Here is an 8,470-nt window from a genome sequence, read left to right as displayed (position 1 = left end):
GTGTACATACTAAGGAGAATCTACCTCACCTCTATGAGTATATACTGAGGAGAATCTCTCCTCACCACTATATGTATATGCTAAAGAGAATCTAACTGACCTCTTTGTGTATATACTGAAAAACATCTACCTCACCTCTATGTGTATATACTGAGGAGAATCTACATCACCTCTATGAGTATATACTGAGGAGAATCTACCTCACCTCTATATGTATATACTAAGGAGAATCTAACTGACCTTTATGTGTGTATACTGAAAAACATCTACCTCGCCTCTGTATGTATATTCTGAGGAAAATCTACTTCACCTCTTTGTGTATATACTGCAGAGATTCTAACTGACCTCTATGTTTATATACTGAGGGGAATATAACTGACCTCTATGTGTATATACTAAGGAGAATCTCGCTCACCTCTATGTATATATATATATTGAGGAGAATCTACCTCTCCTCTGTGTATATACTGAGGAGAATCTACCCCTCCTCTGTGTGTATATACTAAGGAAAATCTACTTTACCTTGATGTGTATATACTAAGGAGAATCTACCCCACCTCTATGTGTGTATACTGAGGACAATCTATCTCATCTCTGTGTATATACTGAGGAGGATCTACCTCACCTCTATGTGTTTATACTGAGGAGAATCTACCTCACCTCTGTGTGTATATACTGAGGGTAATCTACCTCCCCTCTATGTCTATATACTGAGGAGAATCTACCTCCCTTCGGTGTGTCTATACTGAGGAGAATCTAAATGACCTCTCTATGTATAAACTAAGGAAAAGTTACCTCACCTCTGTGTATATATACTGAGATGAATCTATCTCACCTCTGTGTACATACTGAGGAGGATCTACCTCTCCTCTAGGTGTATATACTGAGGAGAATCTAAATCACCTCTATGTGTCTATACTGAGGCGAAGCTGGGTATATCAGCTGTAATAAATAAACAAAACATTTTGTATCACTGCATCCATAATAGTCTGATCTATCAAAGTAGTGCATTATTTATTTTGTACGGTGAACGTGATATGGAAAAAAAATATACATAATGCAAGAATTGCGCTTTTTTGGTCACCTTGTCTCCAAGAAAAAGCATAATTAAGAGTGATCAAAAAAACTGTATATACTCCAAACTGGGACCAATAGAAACAACAGGACGTCCTGCAAAAAATGAGCCCTGGCACAAGTAGGCCTATGGAAAAATCAAAAAAACAATTTTCAAGTACCGGTAGTACATCAGAGTTTGCGACTGTCCGCTGAGCGTGGAGAGTAGTCCACCTCCAGTCCACCTGTGCGCTCCATTTGCCTAGGGTGAGGCTGTGCTGTAGACAGGCGGTGGAGCTGTGGGAGGTGGAGGCGCTGGGGGAACCCTCTCCCTACAACACCCTCTCCTCCTGCGGACAGGCTACCTGGCTCTGACAACAGGGATGCACAGACTGTGTGGCATTATCAGTGGCCACTGAACTGTCCGGTGGCCGGCGCAGCCCGCGGCTGACTGGTGAACGCTGCAAATATCCAGCTCTCTGCATGTTCTGCTTGTGTGACTCAGCTTTCAGCCAGCAGTGAGACATTACTGCTGCACCTAACAGGAAATTCGGTTTCCCTTGCTCAGCCGTGCTGTGAGATTACAACATTACATGGAGCCACGAGCGATTCAAACCACAGCCTATTAACTATTTTGTTTGGGGCGGCACTCGCGCTAGAATGGTATTTTCCAGTGTAGCTCAGCCCTATGAAATAGGTGAATGAAGGCTTCATCAGTTTTTGTCATTTTTCACAATACATGTAATGGACATTCTTGACTCATCTATTTGTGGACCGCGAGAGCAGCTTGCTGGAGATAAATATCCTTCTAAAATCAACAACGAGAACAGCAAAAATCTACAAAAGATTTTGTTGTTGGCCTAAAATGGGCCAAAAGAAAACCAAACCTACAGCTCCCAGGAAACGTACAGATTCTCTCTCTTCTGGAACCCAGGAGGGAGGGGCAGATTCTTAGGATCATGGGTCAGAAGAGGAACAAACAGCAACAAATTTTCAGGAACGAGGTTCTTCATCATGACGTTCCTCTACTGGCCTTTCCTCAACAGAGACAGTGGAACAATGCCTGACTTCCAGAAAGGTCACTAAAGAGGTATTTGGGCTGCCCACAGACCTACCCCAACACTAAGGACCCTTCTTCCAAAAAAGGAAGTCATTCTACCACTGCAGATGATCTAAACATGGAGAACCTCTCCTGTAATTACAATTGTATCCGGGTACAATTAACCACTAATACATTGATGGAGCTGCATTTCTTTTGTTATGTTAATTATTTAAAAATAATTTCAATAAAGAACTAATTATTCAAAAAAAGTACAAGTAAAAAAAACAAACTATATAAATTTGGTATCGTCATATTCGTACTGACCCATAGAATAAGTGTACACCATAAAAACAAGACTCCCCCAAAGATGGATAAATTTCATTCTTTTTGCCATTTCAATCCACAGAATTTTTTTGTTAAGTTTTTCAGTACATTAAATGGTACCATTGAAAAATGCAACTCGTCCTGCAAAAAACAACAAACTCTCCGACAGCTGATGGAGAAATTAAAGAGTTATGATTTTTTCAAAATGGGGAGGAAAATCCAAAAATGGAAAAAAAAGAGCTACGTCATTAATGGGTTAAATTGCTTTTGTTTGATTGATTTTTTTGCAAACAGTTCTAATTGCGGCTCCATCATTTGGATTACAACTGTTGTATCTGGAATCGTATGGGGACACCGTCCAACATTGTAAGGGGAGGATCTCCCACCATGTATGAAAGCAACTGTAGAACTGTATGGAGACGACTCCAGTGTTGTAGGAGAACAAGTCTGGCATTAGATAGGTATATCACCGGCATTGTGTGGGAACATGTACCCATCCAATGCCAGACTTGTTCCCATACAATTCTGGCAGTGTATCCATCTAACGCCAGACTTGTTTCCATGCAATGCCGGCGGTGTACCCATCCAATGCCAGACTTCTTCCTGTACTATGCCGGTGGTGTACCCATCCAATGCCATATTTGTTCCCCTTACTATGCTGGTGGTATACCCATCCAATGCCAGACTTGTTTTCGTACTATGCCGGCGGTGTATCCATCTAACACCAGACTTTTTCCCATACTATGCCGGAGTTGTACCCATCTAATGCCAGACTTGTTCCCATACGATGCAGGCGGTGTACCCATCCAATGGCAGACTTGTACCCATACGATGCAGGCGGTGTACCCATCCAATGGCAGACTTGTACCCATACGATGCAGGCGGTGTACCCATCCAATGGCAGACTTGTTCCCATACGATGCAAGCGGTGTACCCATCCAATGGCAGACTTGTTCCCATACGATGCAAGCGGTGTACCCATCCAATGGCAGACTTGTTCCCATACTATGCCAGCAGTGTACCTATCCAATGGCAGACTTGTTCCCATACTATGCCGGCGGTGTACCCATCTAACGCCACACTTGTTCCCATCCAATGCCGACTTGTTCCTGTACTATGCCGGCGGCGTACCCATCCAATGCTAGACTTGTTCCCCTTACTGTGTCGGCGGTGTACCCATCCAATCCCAGACTTATTTTCGTACTATGCCGGCTGTGTATGAATCAAACGCCAGACTTGTTCCCATACAATGCAGGAGGTGTACCCATCTAACACCAGACTTGTTCCCATACGATGCAGGCGGTGTACCCATCCAATGCCAGACTTGTTCCCATAATATGCCGGCAGTGTATCCATCCAATGCCAGACTTGTTACCATACTCTGCTGGCGGTATACCCATCTAACGCCAGACTTGTTCCCATGCAATGCCGGAGGTTTACCCATCCAATGCCAGACTTGTTCTCGTACTATGCTGTCAGTGTGCCTATCCAATGCCAGACTTGTTCCAGTACTATGTCGGCAGTGTACCCATTTAATGCCAGACTTGTTCCTGTGCAATGCTGGCAGTGTACCCAACTAATGCCAGGCTTGTTCCCATACAACACTGGAGTCAGCTTCATACAGTTTGAGAGATACATGGCAGGAGATGAGCAGAAAATGCGTATTGTAGCTGAAGGCCAATGTATGGGAACAATTTCAGCATTAGATGGGATCATCACCAGCACTGTATATGGACATATTTCTCAGTGTATGGGTACATCACCAGTTATGCACGGAATCATCTGTGGAATTGTAGTGTGACATTTCTGGCATTGTAGGTGGAAATCGTTGGCAATGGAGCATTCTATGGGCATCAGCAGATAGTACATACTACCGCTTAGGAAACCGCAGTGTCTCCCAGGAACGCTAGGGTTATTGCTGTAGGATCTTCTCTCAGATGCAGGTTGAGGTTTTGTGTCCCTTTAATTTTCCTGTTTAGGAATATACTACAATTCTGTGTTCTTCAAGTACCGTACCATGTATGACCCAAACCTTTACTAACACCATTCCAAGCTCTACCCAGCCGTAATCTCTTCCATAGCCTTTAGCTACAATATTCCATAGAACTCCATCTCCCCATCAGCATCAAAGCATCTATCCCTGCCAACGTCCATGTTACTCACCAGGAGAGCCGTGTATGTAGGATACAGACAGACACAACATGCATCCGAGGACCGAGCGCACAGCCGCACTCAGCGCCATCTCCACGGGTGTGGGTGATCGGGAGCACAGACCGTGAAACAATCCTAACAAACTTACTGCATATCTAATTAATAAGGAAATATTTCCAAAATTATTCTCCCTAAACTACACCCAGAGGTTAAGTATAAAGTTAGGGCGGAACTCTGATAAAGGAGACGCATTCGTCACTCAGCAAACAAAATCTGTAGTCATTTGATTCCGGAAAAAATTGTGTTCAGAGTGCAATGTTGACAATAAGGATTTGTATAAATGTGTGCAGTGCTGCGGCTCCCAGGGGCCCCTGTGCCCGCTTACACTGCCAGTCATGTGTTACTTCGGTGGCTAAGACGACCCAAATGGTCATGGGTGCAACTCCTTTTGGCACCCAGTACAGCAGTTGTGACCTGCTAGCGCTACCAAGCCAATCACGACAGAAGACAGAATTAACACGTGGAGGGCAGACACAAGACTTTCATCCGCTAGGGAGTACAAAACTAGATTTTCTTAAAATAGTGGCAGATTCCCTATAGTAGGTTAGTTACAGTCCGGCTACAGCGGGGAATCCGCGGCGGATCAGCAGGTTAGTTACAGTCCAGCTACAGCGGAGAATCCACGGCGGATCAGCAGGTTAGTTGTATTCCGGCTACAGCGCGGAATCCGCGGCAGAGCAGCAGGTTAGTTACAGTCCGGCTACACCGAGGAATCTGCGGCGGATCAGCAAGTTAGTTACAGTCTGGCTACAGCAGGGAATCCGCAGTGGTTTTTAATCCTCTACGTAGGATTTGCTTTAATCGCATTCACTTTAACAGTAACTCTTCCACTGCAAAAAAAGCAAAAACAAACCTCTACATTTCCTTAACGTCAAAGGGTTTTCCGGGAGTAAACTATCGCTGACCTGTCCTCAAGATGGGTCACCAGTAGATGATTGGCAGGGTCCACCGCTCGGGATCCCCGCCCATCAGCTGATTGAAGAGGCTGTCACAGTCATTCATCATGTGGCCTGAATGCAGCTGGATTCAAGTAATTGGGGACAGAGTTTCCATACCAGGCTAAACCGTATATGGCGCTGTCCCTGGTATGGACTCTAGGGGCAGTGATGCACACACAAGCACTACTGTCACTTTAATCAGTTGATCGGTGAGTATCCTGGGTGGTGGACCAGCTGATCAACCATTGATGACCGATTCTGAAGATAAATCCTCAATAGTGTATTCTTGGAAACCCATTTATATTGGATATCCTTTGCTAAGCATTGATGCTTGACTGATTACACTTACCATCAGCATCTGATGGCAGCAGGGGGGACAGTTGGCACCCTCATTAATACCTAGAATGGAAGGGGCTTGTTCCAAGGAGGTGGTTAGGATATGATAACTAATGCATACAATGTTCTTCACCCCATTCCCCAGAAGTAATAAAAACAATACAACCCCTCCCCCCCCCCCCCCCCCCCCCCCGACGGCATTCGCATGCTGCGGAATTAACCCAAAACCTGCAACAAATCCACAACCTTTCCGCAACGTGTGAGCGCTCCCCAAAAGGCTCATTCACATCCACTGTTTTGCTTCCCATTATTTTCAAAGGGTGACAGAACGGTTCGGAAAGGTTTCAGTTTGCTTGCATAGTTGTTGCCCGTTTAGCGGATCTGGTTTTAAAAAAATATGTGGAGAAGGGAAGAGAGACAAACGGATCCATTACAAACAGAAGAAACTGAAGACAGTCGTTTCCGGTTTAATTCGTTTTGCTTTTTCAATTTTTTAAAAATAGATCCATTACAAACAGAAAGCAAAAGGCTGATAAGAAGATCTTACTGAAAGAGTACAGATGAGGCCTACAGCCCATGTGACAAAGTTACCCCAAGCCTCGGAGGAGCCATGGACCATAAGACAGGGTGATCAAAGAAGGAACAACGGGGGTGGGGTAGAGTTGGGCATGGCCTAGATGGCTCTGATGGCAGACTGCTTTGTGTGAGCTCTGCTAAAGAAATTCACCCAGAGGAACTCACACCAACTACTAAGGAGAAAAAATACCTGCAGCCGCTGCCGGAACACACACACAGCACCCAGCGATGTCACGGAGAAGGCAGACGAAGCAGGGTCCCAGGCACCTGACGGACTTCTTCTCCGTGCGAAGTGAATGAGCGGGAGATGGAGCACGCGGTAGACAGTGACCGGACTGGTGAGGAGCCGGAGGCAGTGTGCAGGGGGGACTCGGCGCACAGAAGAGGAGGTAAGCGTGCTTCTTCCTGTCCCTCGTCTCCCACACAAGTTCCCCATGCCCAGAAGCTGCAGTCTCCCCAGCAAGACCCTCGAACAGCAAGGAGAAAGCTGGGGGAAAGATGGCTCCGCTCGGTACAAAGAAGAAGGGGGAGGAGACTAACAGACCAGCGCCATCTTATGCTCATAAAAATATGCAGGGAGAAGGAAAGGCAAAAACAGATTCCTCCAGTTATAGCCCGGAAAAGAGAAGACAAAAAATGAATGAAACCATACCTGACCCTTCCACAGCACACAATAGCATGGATGAGGACATTGCAGACCCTATTCTTGATATAGAGTGCACTAGCCAAAAAGCTTCTGAATACTTTATCAGAGACATGGTGCTTGCACTCAGAGGATCACTAAAAAGCGATTTAGCAGAGAGTAACACAAGAGTCAGCTCGGCCATAACAAATCTTTGAGAAAGTGTGGACCACTTAGAAAACAAAACAGGTGAAATAACGAGTTCGCACAACGAACTAATAGACCCCCACTACAAATTAGAAGATGAAGTTGAAGCGCTTACACAAAAAATGGTAGACTTGAAAAACCACAACAGGCGCAACTACATTAAATTCAGAGGAATATCAGAAACAGTGAGACCAGAAGAGCTCAACAAATATGTACAGTACAAGATCTCATGAACACCATCCTACCAAACTCCAAACCACAGGAGCACATCCTTGAATTCACAGGCTACCTAAGCCCAGGAATATTCCTGATAATGTGCCGATAGACGCCATCGCTAGACTTCATTTTTACCACGTTAAAGATGAGCTAATGAAAGTGTCTAGAAACCTAAAAGAATTATCCGAACCATATAATAACATCAAACTATACTTAGACTTTTCGCAGCCGACTATGCTGGTGCAAAAGAGACTCTCGCAGGTTACGGCTATCCTCAGAGAACAAAAAAATTCTCTACAGATGGGGATTCCCCACAAAGCTCATTATTAACAAAGATGGCAATACCAACATCATCAATACTCAGGAAGAAGGCATATCCTTCCTAAGAAAATGGAAACTCCCCATCCCGCAGGAAGTTGCCCCTCCCTACAAAGCTAAGGAATGGCTTCAAAAACAGGCTCGTAAAGCCAGCAAACAATCATCTCCTCATCGCTAGGGAAATGGCAATACCACTTGCTACCTTCTATAGATCTTCAAAACAAAGAAAAAGGGTGACATCCACAAACGGCTGAACTTTAAACACCCCAGTTAATGGCCTTTTGTACACGGGGTCTGGCTGAGTGTAGGCCCCGGAAAGGCTCATTTTTGTTTAAATCTTACAAGATGGCTACACGAAACTTAAGACCAATCTGCATGGTTATAAAAAGTGTTTTGTTTCACCTCTACCCTTCCATAACAGGATCCTTTGTCAGGACATTCTCTCTCGCATCCCAATACATTATCATATCATCCAGGGCCTACCCGAGCGCATCCTCGAGAAGGAAATTCAGATAATTAAAGCTCAATCCTTGGAACTAAAATGGAGCTGAATATGCTATCTCTAAACGCCAGAGGTCTCAACACACCCTTTAAGAGATCCGCTCTATGGAAAGAAGCCAACACCTC

This window comes from Eleutherodactylus coqui, chromosome 10, assembly GCF_035609145.1.
Source record: "Eleutherodactylus coqui strain aEleCoq1 chromosome 10, aEleCoq1.hap1, whole genome shotgun sequence".
NCBI classification, from domain to species: Eukaryota; Metazoa; Chordata; class Amphibia; order Anura; family Eleutherodactylidae; genus Eleutherodactylus; species Eleutherodactylus coqui.
Note: the sequence above shows the minus strand (reverse complement) of the source record.